The sequence below is a fragment of the Aquarana catesbeiana genome, linkage group LG04, assembly GCF_042186555.1.
Source record: "Aquarana catesbeiana isolate 2022-GZ linkage group LG04, ASM4218655v1, whole genome shotgun sequence".
Taxonomy (NCBI): domain Eukaryota; kingdom Metazoa; phylum Chordata; class Amphibia; order Anura; family Ranidae; genus Aquarana; species Aquarana catesbeiana.
Window position 1 is genome coordinate 37,419,376 of NC_133327.1, and position 18,106 is coordinate 37,437,481.

General features: G+C 45.7%; 9 non-coding genes across 9 annotated transcripts; all 9 read left to right on the plus strand.

The window, feature by feature from the left end:
* Positions 1 to 320: 320 nt before the first annotated feature.
* On the plus strand, positions 321 to 402 carry TRNAS-AGA (transfer RNA serine (anticodon AGA)). Its single transcript has one exon. It is a non-coding gene; the product is annotated as a tRNA-Ser (tRNA).
* Positions 403 to 537: 135 nt separating this feature from the next.
* TRNAS-CGA (transfer RNA serine (anticodon CGA)) lies at positions 538 to 619 on the plus strand. Its single transcript has one exon. It is a non-coding gene; the product is annotated as a tRNA-Ser (tRNA).
* A 1,890-nt stretch (positions 620 to 2,509) lies between these two features.
* Positions 2,510 to 2,591, plus strand: TRNAS-AGA (transfer RNA serine (anticodon AGA)). Its single transcript has one exon. It is a non-coding gene; the product is annotated as a tRNA-Ser (tRNA).
* Positions 2,592 to 2,726: 135 nt separating this feature from the next.
* TRNAS-CGA (transfer RNA serine (anticodon CGA)) lies at positions 2,727 to 2,808 on the plus strand. The gene has a single exon. It is a non-coding gene; the product is annotated as a tRNA-Ser (tRNA).
* A 2,522-nt stretch (positions 2,809 to 5,330) lies between these two features.
* Positions 5,331 to 5,412, plus strand: TRNAS-AGA (transfer RNA serine (anticodon AGA)). The gene has a single exon. It is a non-coding gene; the product is annotated as a tRNA-Ser (tRNA).
* A 135-nt stretch (positions 5,413 to 5,547) lies between these two features.
* On the plus strand, positions 5,548 to 5,629 carry TRNAS-CGA (transfer RNA serine (anticodon CGA)). Its single transcript has one exon. It is a non-coding gene; the product is annotated as a tRNA-Ser (tRNA).
* Positions 5,630 to 8,150: 2,521 nt separating this feature from the next.
* On the plus strand, positions 8,151 to 8,232 carry TRNAS-AGA (transfer RNA serine (anticodon AGA)). Its single transcript has one exon. It is a non-coding gene; the product is annotated as a tRNA-Ser (tRNA).
* Positions 8,233 to 8,367: 135 nt separating this feature from the next.
* Positions 8,368 to 8,449, plus strand: TRNAS-CGA (transfer RNA serine (anticodon CGA)). Its single transcript has one exon. It is a non-coding gene; the product is annotated as a tRNA-Ser (tRNA).
* A 2,732-nt stretch (positions 8,450 to 11,181) lies between these two features.
* TRNAS-CGA (transfer RNA serine (anticodon CGA)) lies at positions 11,182 to 11,263 on the plus strand. Its single transcript has one exon. It is a non-coding gene; the product is annotated as a tRNA-Ser (tRNA).
* Positions 11,264 to 18,106: the final 6,843 nt, after the last annotated feature.

Below are 18,106 nucleotides of genomic sequence, written 5' to 3' on the forward strand. Positions count from 1 at the left end.
GTGGGATGGTTTTGCATCATATAAGCATTTCCTCAGGTTTCCAGACCAGAGTCTTTTCATGCCACAAGCCAAAAGTTTAGAACGTATGGTACTATGTTTTTCACAAATACTGAAAAGTTATATTTTTAAAAGTTGAATGTATAATGCCTTTCTGTGGGCATTTGTCAGTCTGTTCTTTAGTCATTCAAACACTATGGAAGACTTGCCTCCACCACAAGATATGTGCTTAGATCTTCACCTTATACTTCACGTGACTTCAATGGAAGTTTTGCCTACAACTTCTTCAGCTTATAAACAACCTGTCTAGTATGCCCTAGTAGGTAGTCGTGGCCGAGTGGTTAAGGCGATGGACTAGAAATCCATTGGGGTTTCCCCGCGCAGGTTCAAATCCTGCCGACTATGATCTGTGATCATCATTTTCAATCATGTGTTGATTTTTGAAATTCTCCTGAGTCATTTGGCACAAAGCTCATTCTTACCTCAATTCACAATTCTACTTAACCTTTTCCATGTCGCAAAGGTGGCCTTGAACCATGTGTAGTTGTGGCTGAGTTGTAAAGGCGATGGACTCGAAATCCATTAGGGTCTCCCTGCGCAGGTTCAAATCCTGCCAACTACAGTATGTTCTTGGATAGTTCCATATAGGTCTGACATTATGAATTCGGCAGGCGCATCCTTATGCTACAAATCTTCACTTGCAGCTTTCTCTGCAGCTATGAAACTAAGACCAGCAGTGACATAACCAAATCTAATGAGACTAGTACTAAAGGCCAGCAGTGTATTGGATGTTCTGACACTGTACATTTACAGCTGTGAAACTGGAGAGCCTAAGCGGAGGAAGTGCAACACAATTTTTCAGGTAGACTTCAAGGAAATAGCTAACATCTTCAGGCTACTTCTTAGGCACATTTTAAGATTTTCCCTATAAAATAGACCTTTCATTTAGATCTACTTTATCGGTCTACATCTAACTTGTTCTTTTTTTATAACCAGTCTGTCTAGCTGGTATTTCCCATGGGTTGTTGGTGGTATCGTGGTGAAAATAGTTGCCTTCCGAACAATAGAAAAGGATTTGATCTCTCCCCAACACGTTTTAAGTTCATTTGTTCCTTTATATATCATTAATGAGCAAAAGATCTATTTTACGTTAAGGAATAATAACTGTTGTGGGCCTCAACTGATGAGATCCCAGATTTCAAAAAACAGCCCTGACTGCAATATATGCTGACTCTCCAGCACTCTCCCCCCACGATAATCCCATTTCATCACTAGATGTGTCCAATCTCCTGAGTTGAATGATGGTTGGATCGTTGAACAAAGAATATAGAGTACAGCAGCCTTTGAGTATGCAACGTACAACATAGTTCATACAATGGCATGGTCAGGAGTTTAGAAGATGCACCATAGCCTGGAAAAGGAGAAAAACCTGTAGGCGATTGCTAGGTTGATATTATGGGAGCAAGTCCCGCACATTTTTCTCCTTAGTATGGTGGGGAGTATCCCCACCATACAAATTTGCATGCTAAGGGCCCTTTCACACAGGCGATCCAATCGGGTCCACCTGTCAGTTTTTCAGGTGCACCTGATTGAAAGGTCCATGCATTTCTATGCACTGGTGAGTGTAAACGGACTTGTGCCTGTTTACACCTGTCTACCTCTGAGTTCTGGTCAGGCTTGCTAAAAAAAAAAATGGAGGAGGACTGCATCCTCTTCCATTTGGGTGCATCGGAGGCAGTCGAGTGAAAACAGACAGCGTAGTCCGTTTACTCCCGGCCACCCATAGAGCAAAGCTTGGGGGTCTCCCTGCTCCAGCTTCATAATCCTGCCAATTACGGTCTGTTCTTGGATTGTCTAAATGGGGGTCTCCCTGCACAGGTTAAAATCTTGCCAACTATGGTCTGTTCTTGGATTGTCCCATGAAGATATGACTCTCAGCAGTTATGGTTCCTGTACTGCAAGTGGCTTGTGTTATTGTCATGGACAACATCTGCACTCTTGCTTCAGGTTAGGAATGCCTGCAGTACAGAAGTGTCTGCTTTTCTCTAAAGAAGTGGTTTGGATAAGTTGCAAAGCAGTTTTGAACCTAAAATGTACACAGAGCACACAGGTGTGGGAAGGTTGGAGCTGTTTTGGAGTACATAGAGCAAAGATGAAGGGATATTAGCCGTCTCCAGGTAGTAGAACTTCTAGTGGGATGGTTTTGCATCATATAAGCATTTCCTCAGGTTTCCAGACCAGAGTCTTTTCATGCCACAAGCCAAAAGTTTAGAACGTATGGTACTATGTTTTTCACAAATACTGAAAAGTTATATTTTTAAAAGTTGAATGTATAATGCCTTTCTGTGGGCATTTGTCAGTCTGTTCTTTAGTCATTCAAACACTATGGAAGACTTGCCTCCACCACAAGATATGTGCTTAGATCTTCACCTTATACTTCACGTGACTTCAATGGAAGTTTTGCCTACAACTTCTTCAGCTTATAAACAACCTGTCTAGTATGCCCTAGTAGGTAGTCGTGGCCGAGTGGTTAAGGCGATGGACTAGAAATCCATTGGGGTTTCCCCGCGCAGGTTCAAATCCTGCCGACTACGATCTGTGATCATCATTTTCAATCATGTGTTGATTTTTGAAATTCTCCTGAGTCATTTGGCACAAAGCTCATTCTTACCTCAATTCACAATTCTACTTAACCTTTTCCATGTCGCAAAGGTGGCCTTGAACCATGTGTAGTTGTGGCTGAGTTGTAAAGGCGATGGACTCGAAATCCATTAGGGTCTCCCTGCGCAGGTTCAAATCCTGCCAACTACGGTATGTTCTTGGATAGTTCCATATAGGTCTGACATTATGAATTCGGCAGGCGCATCCTTATGCTACAAATCTTCACTTGCAGCTTTCTCTGCAGCTATGAAACTAAGACCAGCAGTGACATAACCAAATCTAATGAGACTAGTACTAAAGGCCAGCAGTGTATTGGATGTTCTGACACTGTACATTTACAGCTGTGAAACTGGAGAGCCTAAGCGGAGGAAGTGCAACACAATTTTTCAGGTAGACTTCAAGGAAATAGCTAACATCTTCAGGCTACTTCTTAGGCACATTTTAAGATTTTCCCTATAAAATAGACCTTTCATTTAGATCTACTTTATCGGTCTACATCTAACTTGTTCTTTTTTTATAACCAGTCTGTCTAGCTGGTATTTCCCATGGGTTGTTGGTGGTATCGTGGTGAAAATAGTTGCCTTCCGAACAATAGAAAAGGATTTGATCTCTCCCCAACACGTTTTAAGTTCATTTGTTCCTTTATATATCATTAATGAGCAAAAGATTTATTTTACGTTAAGGAATAATAACTGTTGTGGGCCTCAACTGATGAGATCCCAGATTTCAAAAAACAGCCCTGACTGCAATATATGCTGACTCTCCAGCACTCTCCCCCCACGATAATCCCATTTCATCACTAGATGTGTCCAATCTCCTGAGTTGAATGATGGTTGGATCGTTGAACAAAGAATATAGAGTACAGCAGCCTTTGAGTATGCAACGTACAACATAGTTCATACAATGGCATGGTCAGGAGTTTAGAAGATGCACCATAGCCTGGAAAAGGAGAAAAACCTGTAGGCGATTGCTAGGTTGATATTATGGGAGCAAGTCCCGCACATTTTTCTCCTTAGTATGGTGGGGAGTATCCCCACCATACAAATTTGCATGCTAAGGGCCCTTTCACACAGGCGATCCAATCGGGTCCACCTGTCAGTTTTTCAGGTGCACCTGATTGAAAGGTCCATGCATTTCTATGCACTGGTGAGTGTAAACGGACTTGTGCCTGTTTACACCTGTCTACCTCTGAGTTCTGGTCAGGCTTGCTAAAAAAAAAAATGGAGGAGGACTGCATCCTCTTCCATTTGGGTGCATCGGAGGCAGTCGAGTGAAAACAGACAGCGTAGTCCGTTTACTCCCGGCCACCCATAGAGCAAAGCTTGGTCTGTCTGTGTCTGCTCTGCTAAAATTGAGCAGACACAGACCTGTCATCTGCCCCGCTTTGCTCCAGTCATCTTACAGACCCCCTGGTGATGTTATTGAAGCGGCCTGTGTGAAGGGGTCCTTAATGAGACTATTCTTAATTATGCCCCTGCTGCCCCCCGTGGACTCATGATCTGATAACTGGTGGGGCAATATATTCAAGGATCAGCAGAAGAAAGCACAGATCAACAGAGTGAATAAAGCCAAAGCAGGGAGATACTTGCATTGCAAGTCTTCGAATCATAGTCTTCGAAAGAATAGGAGCTTTATACCCTGCTTCCCCACTGGAATTATGCCTTCACTGTTGGTCAGGAGATCACTCCACCCCGACAGTGCAGGCATAAATCTGTGTGCTCAGGCAGGCACCCAGCAGAGGGACATGATCCATACAAAGGGTGCCAGAATTTTGTTGAAAGATGGTCTGTGTGTCGAGAACAGTAGAGCGTTCGGGGCATTCGGGTGGTAGGCCTGAACTGAAAAAGCAAAGCCTTGCACTTCAAAGTTAGCCTCTTCCATGTGGTCAAGGTAGGCCATATAGACATGATTGTAATTGTGGCCGAGTGGGTAAGGCGATGGATTTGAAATCTATTGGGGGTCTCCCTGCTCCAGCTTCATAATCCTGCCAATTATGGTCTGTTCTTGGATTGTCTAAATGGGGGTCTCCCTGCACAGGTTAAAATCTTGCCAACTATGGTCTGTTCTTGGATTGTCCCATGAAGATATGACTCTCAGCAGTTATGGTTCCTGTACTGCAAGTGGCTTGTGTTATTGTCATGGACAACATCTTCACTCTTGCTTCAGGTTAGGAATGCCTACAGGACAGAAGTGTCTGCTTTTCTCTAAAGAAGTGGTTTGGATAAGTTGCAAAGCATTTTTGAACCTAAAATGTACACAGAGCACACAGGTGTGGGAAGGTTGGAGCTGTTTTGGAGTACATAGAGCAAAGATGAAGGGATATTAGCCGTCTCCAGGTAGTAGAACTTCTAGTGGGATGGTTTTGCATCATATAAGCATTTCCTCAGGTTTCCAGACCAGAGTCTTTTCATGCCACAAGCCAAAAGTTTACAACGTATGGTACTATGTTTTTCACAAATACTGAAAAGTTATATTTTTAAAAGTTGAATGTATAATGCCTTTCTGTGGGCATTTGTCAGTCTGTTCTTTAGTCATTCAAACACTATGGAAGACTTGCCTCCACCACAAGATATGTGCTTAGATCTTCACCTTATACTTCGTGTGACTTCAATGGAAGTTTTGCCTACAACTTCTTCAGCTTACAAACAACCTGTCTAGTAGGCCACTAGTAGGTAGTCGTGGCCGAGTGGTTAAGGCGATGGACTAGAAATCCATTGGGGTTTCCCCGCGCAGGTTCAAATCCTGCCGACTATGATCTGCGATCATCATTTTCAATCATGTGTTGATTTTTGAAATTCTCCTGAGTCATTTGGCACAAAGCTCACTCTTACCTCAATTCACAATTCTACTTAACCTTTTCCATGTCGCAAAGGTGGCCTTGAACCATGTGTAGTTGTGGCCGAGTGGTGAAGGCGATGGACTCGAAATCCATTAGGGTCTCCCTGCGCAGGTTCAAATCCTGCCAACTACGGTATGTTCTTGGATAGTTCCATATAGGTCTGACATTATGAATTCGGCAGGCGCATCCTTATGCTACAAATCTTCACTTGCAGCTTTCTCTGCAGCTATGAAACTAAGACCAGCAGTGACATAACCAAATCTAATGAGACTAGTACTAAAGGCCAGCAGTGTATTGGATGTTCTGACACTGTACATTTACAGCTGTGAAACTGGAGAGCCTAAGCGGAGGAAGTGCAACACAATTTTTCAGGTAGACTTCAAGGAAATAGCTAACATCTTCAGGCTACTTCTTAGGCACATTTTAAGATTTTCCCTATAAAATAGACCTTTCATTTAGATCTACTTTATCGGTCTACATCTAACTTGTTCTTTTTTTATAACCAGTCTGTCTAGCTGGTATTTCCCATGGGTTGTTGGTGGTATCGTGGTGAAAATAGTTGCCTTCCGAACAATAGAAAAGGATTTGATCTCTCCCCAACACGTTTTAAGTTCATTTGTTCCTTTATATATCATTAATGAGCAAAAGATCTATTTTACGTTAAGGAATAATAACTGTTGTGGGCCTCAACTGATGAGATCCCAGATTTCAAAAAACAGCCCTGACTGCAATATATGCTGACTCTCCAGCACTCTCCCCCCACGATAATCCCATTTCATCACTAGATGTGTCCAATCTCCTGAGTTGAATGATGGTTGGATCGTTGAACAAAGAATATAGAGTACAGCAGCCTTTGAGTATGCAACGTACAACATAGTTCATACAATGGCATGGTCAGGAGTTTAGAAGATGCACCATAGCCTGGAAAAGGAGAAAAACCTGTAGGCGATTGCTAGGTTGATATTATGGGAGCAAGTCCCGCACATTTTTCTCCTTAGTATGGTGGGGAGTATCCCCACCATACAAATTTGCATGCTAAGGGCCCTTTCACACAGGCGATCCAATCGGGTCCACCTGTCAGTTTTTCAGGTGCACCTGATTGAAAGGTCCATGCATTTCTATGCACTGGTGAGTGTAAACGGACTTGTGCCTGTTTACACCTGTCTACCTCTGAGTTCTGGTCAGGCTTGCTAAAAAAAAAAATGGAGGAGGACTGCATCCTCTTCCATTTGGGTGCATCGGAGGCAGTCGAGTGAAAACAGACAGCGTAGTCCGTTTACTCCCGGCCACCCATAGAGCAAAGCTTGGTCTGTCTGTGTCTGCTCTGCTAAAATTGAGCAGACACAGACCTGTCATCTGCCCCGCTTTGCTCCAGTCATCTTACAGACCCCCTGGTGATGTTATTGAAGCGGCCTGTGTGAAGGGGTCCTTAATGAGACTATTCTTAATTATGCCCCTGCTGCCCCCCGTGGACTCATGATCTGATAACTGGTGGGGCAATATATTCAAGGATCAGCAGAAGAAAGCACAGATCAACAGAGTGAATAAAGCCAAAGCAGGGAGATACTTGCATTGCAAGTCTTCGAATCATAGTCTTCGAAAGAATAGGAGCTTTATACCCTGCTTCCCCACTGGAATTATGCCTTCACTGTTGGTCAGGAGATCACTCCACCCCGACAGTGCAGGCATAAATCTGTGTGCTCAGGCAGGCACCCAGCAGAGGGACATGGTCCATACAAAGGGTGCCAGAATTTTGTTGAAAGATGGTCTGTGTGTCGAGAACAGTAGAGCGTTCGGGGCATTCGGGTGGTAGGCCTGAACTGAAAAAGAAAAGCCTTGCACTTCAAAGTTAGCCTCTTCCATGTGGTCAAGGTAGGCCATATAGACATGATTGTAGTTGTGGCCGAGTGGGTAAGGCGATGGATTTGAAATCTATTGGGGGTCTCCCTGCTCCAGCTTCATAATCCTGCCAACTACGGTCTGTTCTTGGATTGTCTAAATGGGGGTCTCCCTGCACAGGTTAAAATATTGCCAACCATGGTCTGTTATTGGATTGTCCCATGAAGATATGACTCTCAGCAGTTATGGTTCCTGTACTGCAAGTGGCTTGTGTTATTGTCATGGACAACATCTGCACTCTTGCTTCAGGTTAGGAATGCCTACAGTACAGAAGTGTCTGCTTTTCTCTAAAGAAGTGGTTTGGATAAGTTGCAAAGCAGTTTTGAACCTAAAATGTACACAGAGCACACAGGTGTGGGAAGGTTGGAGCTGTTTTGGAGTACATAGAGCAAAGATGAAGGGATATTAGCCGTCTCCAGGTAGTAGAACTTCTAGTGGGATGGTTTTGCATCAGATAAGCATTTCCTCAGGTTTCCAGACCAGAGTCTTTTCATGCCACAAGCCAAAAGTTTAGAACGTATGGTACTATGTTTTTCACAAATACTGAAAAGTTATATTTTTAAAAGTTGAATGTATAATGCCTTTCTGTGGGCATTTGTCAGTCTGTTCTTTAGTCATTCAAACACTATGGAAGACTTGCCTCCACCACAAGATATGTGCTTAGATCTTCACCTTATACTTCACGTGACTTCAATGGAAGTTTTGCCTACAACTTCTTCAGCTTATAAACAACCTGTCTAATATGCCCTAGTAGGTAGTCGTGGCTGAGTGGTTAAGGTGATGGACTAGAAATCCATTGGGGTTTCCCCGCGCAGGTTCAAATCTTGCCGACTACGATCTGTGATCATCATTTTCAATCATGTGTTGATTTTTGAAATTCTCCTGAGTCATTTGGCACAAAGCTCACTCTTACCTCAATTCACAATTCTACTTATCCTTTTCCATGTCGCAAAGGTGGCCTTGAACCATGTGTAGTTGTGGCCGAGTGGTAAAGGCGATGGACTCGAAATCCATTAGGGTCTCCCTGCGCAGGTTCAAATCCTGCCAACTATGGTATGTTCTTGGATAGTTCCATATAGGTCTGACATTATGAATTCGGCAGGCGCATCCTTATGCTACAATTCTTCACTTGCAGCTTTCTCTGCAGCTATGAAAACTAAGACCAGCAGTGACATAACCAAATCTAATGAGACTAGTACTAAAGGCCAGCAGTGTATTGGATGTTCTGACACTGTACATTTACAGCTGTGAAACTGGAGAGCCTAAGCGGAGGAAGTGCAACACAATTTTTCAGGTAGACTTCAAGGAAATAGCTAACATCTTCAGGCTACTTCTTAGGCACATTTTAAGATTTTCCCTATAAAATAGACCTTTCATTTAGATCTCCTTTATCGGTCTACATCTAACTTGTTCTTTTTTTATAACCAGTCTGTCTAGCTGGTATTTCCCATGGGTTGTTGGTGGTATCGTGGTGAAAATAGTTGCCTTCCGAACAATAGAAAAGGATTTGATCTCTCCCCAACACGTTTTAAGTTCATTTGTTCCTTTATATATCATTAATGAACAAAAGATCTATTTTACATTAAGGAATAATAACTGTTGTGGGCCTCAACTGATGAGATCCCAGATTTCAAAAAACAGCCCTGACTGCAATATATGCTGACTCTCCAGCACTCTCCCCCCACGATAATCCCATTTCATCACTAGATGTGTCCAATCTCCTGAGTTGAATGATGGTTGGATCGTTGAACAAAGAATATAGAGTACAGCAGCCTTTGAGTATGCGACGTACAACATAGTTCATACAATGGCATGGTCAGGAGTTTAGAAGATGCACCATAGCCTGGAAAAGGAGAAAAACCTGTAGGCGATTGCTAGGTTGATATTATGGGAGCAAGTCCCGCACATTTTTCTCCTTAGTATGGTGGGGAGTATCCCCACCATACAAATTTGCATGCTAAGGGCCCTTTCACACAGGCGATCCAATCGGGTCCACCTGTCAGTTTTTCAGGTGCACCTGATTGAAAGGTCCATGCATTTCTATGCACTGGTGAGTGTAAACGGACTTGTGCCTGTTTACACCTGTCTACCTCTGAGTTCTGGTCAGGCTTGCTAAAAAAAAAAATGGAGGAGGACTGCATCCTCTTCCATTTGGGTGCATCGGAGGCAGTCGAGTGAAAACAGACAGCGTAGTCCGTTTACTCCCGGCCACCCATAGAGCAAAGCTTGGTCTGTCTGTGTCTGCTCTGCTAAAATTGAGCAGACACAGACCTGTCATCTGCCCCGCTTTGCTCCAGTCATCTTACAGACCCCCTGGTGATGTTATTGAAGCGGCCTGTGTGAAGGGGTCCTTAATGAGACTATTCTTAATTATGCCCCTGCTGCCCCCCGTGGACTCATGATCTGATAACTGGTGGGGCAATATATTCAAGGATCAGCAGAAGAAAGCACAGATCAACAGAGTGAATAAAGCCAAAGCAGGGAGATACTTGCATTGCAAGTCTTCGAATCATAGTCTTCGAAAGAATAGGAGCTTTATACCCTGCTTCCCCACTGGAATTATGCCTTCACTGTTGGTCAGGAGATCACTCCACCCCGACAGTGCAGGCATAAATCTGTGTGCTCAGGCAGGCACCCAGCAGAGGGACATGGTCCATACAAAGGGTGCCAGAATTTTGTTGAAAGATGGTCTGTGTGTCGAGAACAGTAGAGCGTTCGGGGCATTCGGGTGGTAGGCCTGAACTGAAAAAGCAAAGCCTTGAACTTCAAAGTTAGCCTCTTCCATGTGGTCAAGGTAGGCCATATAGACATGATTGTAGTTGTGGCCGAGTGGGTAAGGCGATGGATTTGAAATCTATTGGGGGTCTCCCTGCTCCAGCTTCATAATCCTGCCAATTATGGTCTGTTCTTGGATTGTCTAAATGGGGGTCTCCCTGCACAGGTTAAAATCTTGCCAACTATGGTCTGTTCTTGGATTGTCCCATGAAGATATGACTCTCAGCAGTTATGGTTCCTGTACTGCAAGTGGCTTGTGTTATTGTCATGGACAACATCTTCACTCTTGCTTCAGGTTAGGAATGCCTACAGGACAGAAGTGTCTGCTTTTCTCTAAAGAAGTGGTTTGGATAAGTTGCAAAGCATTTTTGAACCTAAAATGTACACAGAGCACACAGGTGTGGGAAGGTTGGAGCTGTTTTGGAGTACATAGAGCAAAGATGAAGGGATATTAGCCGTCTCCAGGTAGTAGAACTTCTAGTGGGATGGTTTTGCATCATATAAGCATTTCCTCAGGTTTCCAGACCAGAGTCTTTTCATGCCACAAGCCAAAAGTTTACAACGTATGGTACTATGTTTTTCACAAATACTGAAAAGTTATATTTTTAAAAGTTGAATGTATAATGCCTTTCTGTGGGCATTTGTCAGTCTGTTCTTTAGTCATTCAAACACTATGGAAGACTTGCCTCCACCACAAGATATGTGCTTAGATCTTCACCTTATACTTCGTGTGACTTCAATGGAAGTTTTGCCTACAACTTCTTCAGCTTACAAACAACCTGTCTAGTATCCCCCCTAGTAGGTAGTTGTGGCCGAGTGGTTAAGGCGAAATCCATTGGGGTTTCCCCGCGCAGGTTCAAATCCTGCCGACTACGATCTGCGATCATCATTTTCAATCATGTGTTGATTTTTGAAATTCTCCTGAGTCATTTGGCACAAAGCTCACTCTTACCTCAATTCACAATTCTACTTATCCTTTTCCATGTCGCAAAGGTGGCCTTGAACCATGTGTAGTTGTGGCCGAGTGGTAAAGGCGATGGACTCGAAATCCATTAGGGTCTCCCTGCGCAGGTTCAAATCCTGCCAACTACGGTATGTTCTTGGATAGTTCCATATAGGTCTGACATTATGAATTCGGCAGGCGCATCCTTATGCTACAAATCTTCACTTGCAGCTTTCTCTGCAGCTATGAAAACTAAGACCAGCAGTGACATAACCAAATCTAATGAGACTAGTACTAAAGGCCAGCAGTGTATTGGATGTTCTGACACTGTACATTTACAGCTGTGAAACTGGAGAGCCTAAGCGGAGGAAGTGCAACACAATTTTTCAGGTAGACTTCAAGGAAATAGCTAACATCTTCAGGCTACTTCTTAGGCACATTTTAAGATTTTCCCTATAAAATAGACCTTTCATTTAGATCTACTTTATCGGTCTACATCTAACTTGTTCTTTTTTTATAACCAGTCTGTCTAGCTGGTATTTCCCATGGGTTGTTGGTGGTATCGTGGTGAAAATAGTTGCCTTCCGAACAATAGAAAAGGATTTGATCTCTCCCCAACACGTTTTAAGTTCATTTGTTCCTTTATATATCATTAATGAACAAAAGATCTATTTTACATTAAGGAATAATAACTGTTGTGGGCCTCAACTGATGAGATCCCAGATTTCAAAAAACAGCCCTGACTGCAATATATGCTGACTCTCCAGCACTCTCCCCCCACGATAATCCCATTTCATCACTAGATGTGTCCAATCTCCTGAGTTGAATGATGGTTGGATCGTTGAACAAAGAATATAGAGTACAGCAGCCTTTGAGTATGCGACGTACAACATAGTTCATACAATGGCATGGTCAGGAGTTTAGAAGATGCACCATAGCCTGGAAAAGGAGAAAAACCTGTAGGCGATTGCTAGGTTGATATTATGGGAGCAAGTCCCGCACATTTTTCTCCTTAGTATGGTGGGGAGTAGGGATGAGCTTCGTGTTCGAGTCGAACCCATGTTCGACTCGAACATCGGCTGTTCGATCGTTCGCCGAATTGCGAACGTTATGGGCCGTTCGCGCTAAATTCGTGTGGCGCGTCACGGCCCATAATTCACTGCGGCATCGCAGTGCATTGCTGGCTGATGATTGGCCAAGCATGCACTATGACCCGCATGCTTGGCCAATCACAGCGCTGTCAGTAGAGAGAGCTGTAATTGGCCAAAGCCAGGGTGGCTTTGGCCAATTATGGCTCAGGGGATTTAGTACACACCCCACACTATATAAGGCCGCCTGCACGGCGGCCCTGTGTAGTGTGTGTTCCGGTGTGCTGAGAGATAGAGAGAAAGAGAGACAGTGTCATTTGATTTGAGTTAGATAGATTAGGCAGAACAGTCAGTCAGTTAGCTGCACTTACAGTGTATTGTGTATATATATGCATCCCAGGTGTTGCATATATATATATACACTGTATTCAGTTTAGCTAGATCTGTTCCTGTTATCTTCTATCTAGACTATTTACATTTAATGCAGTGCGTCCTGCTCACAGTGTTCAGCTAGATCCGTTCCTGTTAAATTCCTACTGACCGGCAGGCTTGTCTGGTTACAGTATATAAAGCTACCTGAAGAAAATTACAGGTGTTCTATTTGATCCTATTAGTACCACGGTCAGGCAGCTAGACTATTTACATTTAGTACAGTGCGTCCTGCTCACAGTGTTCAGCTAGATCCGTTCCTGTTATCTTCCTACTGACAGGCAGGCTTGTCTGGTTACAGTATATAAAGCTACCTGAAGAAAATTACAGGTGTTCTATTTGATCCTATTAGTACCACGGTCAGGCAGCTAGACTATTTACATTTAGTACAGTGCGTCCTGCTCACAGTGTACAGCTAGATCCGTTCCTGTTATCTTCCTACTGACAGGCAGGCTTGTCTGGTTACAGTATATAAAGCTACCTGAAGAAAATTACAGGTGTTCTATTTGATCCTATTAGTACCACGGTCAGGCAGCTAGACTATTTACATTTAGTACAGTGCGTCCTGCTCACAGTGTACAGCTAGATCCGTTCCTGTTATCTTCCTACTGACAGGCAGGCTTGTCTGGTTACAGTATATAAAGCTACCTGAAGAAAATTACAGGTGTTCTATTTGATCCTATTAGTACCACGGTCAGGCAGCTAGACTATTTACATTTAGTACAGTGCGTCCTGCTCACAGTGTACAGCTAGATCCGTTCCTGTTATCTTCCTAATGACAGGCAGGCTTGTCTGGTTACAGTATATAAAGCTACCTGAAGAAAATTACAGGTGTTCTATTTGATCCTATTAGTACCACGGTCAGGCAGCTAGACTATTTACATTTAGTACAGTGCGTCCTGCTCACAGTGTTCAGCTAGATCCGTTCCTCTTATCTTCCTACTGACAGGCAGGCTTGTCTGGTTACAGTATATAAAGCTACTTGAAGAAAATTACAGGTGTTCTATCCCAGCTTAGTGCAGCTACAGGCCATTAGTATGTCTGGAAGGCCAAGAAGGAGAGGCAGACAGTCACAAGCCAATAAGAGAGGGCAAGCAGGCTCTGTGTCTAGTGCTGGTCGTGGAGACGGTGCATCCTCATCAGCACGTGGCCATGGGACACGCTTGGCCTTTTTTTCGGCAGCTGGCCATGTTGAGCCGCAACATGCGGAAGACTTGGTCGAGTGGATGACCAAGCCGTCCTCATCCTCCTCATCCTCTCTCACCCATGCCCAGGGTGCTTTGTCTGGCAAAGCAGCGGCCTCTTCCCTCAGCTCAATGTCATCAGTGACTCCTTCCCTAGCTCCACCATGTCCTCATGAGGATTCCCTCGAACTGTTTGACCACAGTGTTGGGTACATGCTCCAGGAGGATGCCCAGCGTTTGGAAGGCTCTGATGACGATACTGAGCTCGATGAAGGCAGTAACATGAGCGCGGACAGAGGGGGTGCCCAAGAAGGACAGCAATCTGGCAGTCATGCTCCCCCTGCTGCAGCATACTGCCAGGTTTGCTCCAGTGATGAGGAGGGAGGGGATGATGAGGTCACTGACTCAACGTGGGTGCCTGATAGGAGAGAGGAGGAGGAGGAGGAGGAGGAGGAGGAGGAGGAGGAGGAGGCGGCAGCACATCACCAACGAGGCAGGATGCCCTCCAGGGGCCAGCCTAAGGGCAGCACATTGACTGCATCACACCCCAAAGCTCCACATGTGCAGGGCGCTGCAGTCTCTGCGCGTTATTCAAAAAGTTCTTTGGTGTGGGCCTTTTTTGAGACGAGTGCATCAGATCGCACCGCTGCTATTTGCAACATATGTCTCAAGCGTATCTCGCGTGGCCAAAATATCTCCCGCTTGGGTACCACATGCTTGACCAGACATATGTTGACCTGCCATGCAGTTCGTTGGCAAGCGTATCTAAAAGACCCACACCAAAGAACAAAGAGGATCTCTCCTTGCTCCTCATCAGCTGAGATTTCCAACCCCACTAGACCTTCAGTCCTCTCTGAGACCTGCAGTGAGAGGAATGAAGGTGTAGAATTAGGTGTGTCACAGCCAAGTACTTGTGGGCAATCTGCTTTTGGTACACCGACGTCAGATTGTACCAGGCAAATTTCCCTGCCCCAGCTGCTGCACCGCCGAAAGAAGTTTGCTCCCAGCCATCCACATGCCCAGCGGTTGAATGCTAGCTTGGCAAAATTGCTAGCACTTCAACTGCTGCCTTTTCAGTTGGTAGACTCTGCCCCCTTCCGTGAGTTTGTGGAATGTGCGGTTCCTCAGTGGCAGGTACCCAAACGCCACTTTTTCTCACGGAAGGCGATTCCGGCTCTCTACCGGCATGTGGAAGGCAATGTCCATGCCTCGCTGGACAGGGCGGTCAGCGGTAAGGTGCATATTACCGCTGACTCATGGTCCAGCAGGCATGGACAGGGACGTTACCTAAGTTTCACGGCGCATTGGGTGACTCTGCTGGCAGCTGGGAAGGATGCAGGACAAGGTGCAGTAGTGTTGGAGGTTGTTCCGCCACCACGCCTCCAAAATGCTGATTGTGACACACCTCTCTCCTCCACCCCCTCCTCTTCTTCTTCCTCCATGGCCTCTTCCTCGGAACCAGCGGTGCTCCGTAGGCGTTCAAGGGGCTACGCAAGTACGCAGGCCAAAAGATGCCATGCGGTGCTTGAGCTGGTGTGCTTGGGGGACAGGAGCCACACTGGGGCAGAGGTTCTGTCAGCTCTGCAGGGGCAGGTTCAGAGGTGGTTGACGCCACGCCAACTTAAGGCAGGAATGGTGGTTTGCGACAATGGCACCAACCTCCTCTCTGCCCTCCGACAGGGACAAATGACCCATGTGCCCTGTTTGGCTCACGTCCTTAACTTGGTGGTGCAGCGGTTCTTGGGCAGGTACCCGGGCTTACAGGATGTCCTGAGGCAGGCCAGGAAAGTCTGTGTGCATTTCCGCCGGTCATATAATGCCAGTGCTCGGCTGACGGACCTCCAAAAGGAGTTTAACCTGCCCAAGAACCGCCTAATCTGTGACATGCCCACCAGGTGGAACTCAACGTTGGCCATGCTGCAGCGGCTGCACACGCAGCAGAGGGCCATAAATGAGTACCTGTGCGACTATGGCACCAGGACAGGGTCAGGGGAGCTTGGTTTTTTTTCCCCACGCCAGTGGGCCATGATCAGGGATGCATGCACTGTCCTGTCACCATTCGAGGAGGCCACGAGGATGGTGAGCAGTGACAGTGCATGCATCAGTGACACTGTCCCCCTTGTCCACCTGTTGGAGCACACGCTGCGTGGAATAATGGACAGGGCACTTGAGGCAGAACAGAGGCAGGAAGAGGAGGACTTCCTTAGCTCTCAAGGCCCCCTTTATCCAGACAGTGTTCCTGCGTGCCCGCCGATCACACAGGAAGAGGACGAGGAGGAAGAGGAGGAGGAGGAAGATTGTGTCAGTATGGAGGTGGAGCCTGGCACTCAGCATCAGCAGCAGTCTTTAAGGGATCAGTCCCAAGAAACACATGGACTTGTACGTGGCTGGGAGGAGGTGGCTGCGGACCATGTCGTTCTTAGTGACCCAGAGGACTCCGGACCGAATGCCTCAGCAAACCTACGCTGCATGGCCTCCCTGATCCTGCAAAGCCTGCGTAAGGATCCTCGTATTCGTGGTATCAAGGAGAAGGACCAATACTGGCTGGCAACCCTCCTTGATCCACGTTACAAGGGTAAGGTTGCGGACCTTATCTTGCCATCGCAGAGGGAGCAGAGGATGAAACATCTTCGGGAGGCCTTGCAGAAAGGTCTGTGCAACGCGTTCCCAGAGACTGGGAGGTTACAAACTCCTGTTTCTGGACAACGTGTTGCTGAGGCTTCGGTCAGTCAAAGAAGGAGCGGTGGAGAAGGTGGCCGTCTGACCGATGCGTTCAGACAATTTTTTGGTCCGCAGCCCCAAGGTATGATCGGTTCCAGCAACCATCGCCAGCGTCTGTTTTACATGGTGCAGGAATACCTAGGGGCAAGATCAGACTTGGACACCTTTCCCACCGAAAATCCTCTGGGTTACTGGGTCTTGAGGATGGATCACTGGCCAGAGCTTGCACAGTATGCAATTGAGCTACTGGCCTGTCCTGCATCCAGCGTTCTTTCGGAACGCACATTCAGTGCTGCTGGAGGCGTGGTAACCGATCACAGGGTGCGTCTGTCCACCGACTCGGTCGATCGGCTGACCTTCATAAAAATGAATGAGTCTTGGATCACCACCAGCTACCAAGCACCTGATGCTGATGTAACCGAATAATTTTTTTTGAAATCTCAGATCCCTTCAAAGACTGCCTATGCTGATGCTGAGTGACTATCCCTGAGTAATTATCCTCTTCCTCCTCAATCATCACGCTGATAGCTTGTTGCAGTGTTGTGGCACCAGCACCAGTGCCTAAGGCCCAATTTTTCTGCCCCTGTCTAACAGGGGCGTGTAATTACAATTTTTGATGCAATACTTTGCAGCAGGGCTCGTTCCTGCGTTCCAACTAGAGTGTCTGTGAGGGGTTGCAGTGTTGTGGCACCAGCACCAGTGCCTAAGGCCCAATTTTTCTGCCCCTGTCTAACAGGGGCGTGTAATTACAATTTTTGAAGCAATAATTTGCAGCAGGGCTCGTTCCTGCGTTCCAACTAGAGTGTCTGTGAGGGGTTGCAGTGTTGTGGCACCAGCACCAGTGCCTAAGGCCCAATTTTTCTGCCCCTGTCTAACAGGGGCGTGTAATTACAATTTTTGAAGCAATAATTTGCAGCAGGGCTCGTTCCTGCGTTCCAACTAGAGTGTCTGTGAGGGGTTGCAGTGTTGTGGCACCAGCACCAGTGCCTAAGGCCTAATTTTTCAGCTCCTGTTCAACAGGGGCATGTAATTACAATTCTTGATCTAATATTTCACAGCAGGGCCCTGTGAGGGCTTACAGTGTTGTGGCCACAGCAACACCTAAGGCCCAAATTTCTGCTGAGTATATAGGGCAGGACCCTACTTTCAAACATCTAACTTACAAACGACTCCTACTTGCAAACGGAAGGAGACAACAGGAAGTGAGATGAAATCTACCCCTAGGAAGGGAAATTCTCTCCTGTAAGAGTTAATATGGGAAAACAAGTTCTCCTTTCCACTGATGCTTTCCAATCCTTGTTCCACAAAAAAACCCAAATTTTCAAAAAACATTTTTCATTGGGACAAAAAAGTGAGGTGAAATCTTCTGAAGAGGAGGAAAGACAGCAAAACAAATGTCACAGGGGTGATAACCCTTCCCTATGTTTTCCAAAAAGCTTAGAAAAGATTTTTTGGCTGGAGCTAAACACGTTAAAAATGTTCAAAATTACAAACAGATTCTACTTAACAACAAACCTACAGTCCCTGTCTTGTTTGCACCGCCTGTATACTGCTGTTCAGAGTATATAGG